This window comes from Silurus aristotelis, assembly GCF_946808225.1.
Source record: "Silurus aristotelis genome assembly, chromosome: 8".
Taxonomy (NCBI): domain Eukaryota; kingdom Metazoa; phylum Chordata; class Actinopteri; order Siluriformes; family Siluridae; genus Silurus; species Silurus aristotelis.
In genome coordinates, this window is record NC_139581.1 from 22,095,404 (window position 1) to 22,095,669 (window position 266).

Below are 266 nucleotides of genomic sequence, written 5' to 3' on the forward strand. Positions count from 1 at the left end.
AAGACGGCCCCCAGGTCATGGTAGACCACCAGGATGGAGCTGAGATCAGGTTGAGGCTCCTGACGTGGCGGGACAGGTGAAGGATTACCGCCAATTCGTGGGTCTGGTCTCTAATGCAGATCTTTACTTTGAGAAGTGGTTTGGAGGAAACAGGCAGTGGTTGGCTCGACATGGGCTCCTCCCTCAACGGCGATCCCTGATTTTTGCTGGGCACCAGGCCGCCATGTGCCCTGGTTCCCCACAATAGGGGCAGAGTCCCCCTCCTT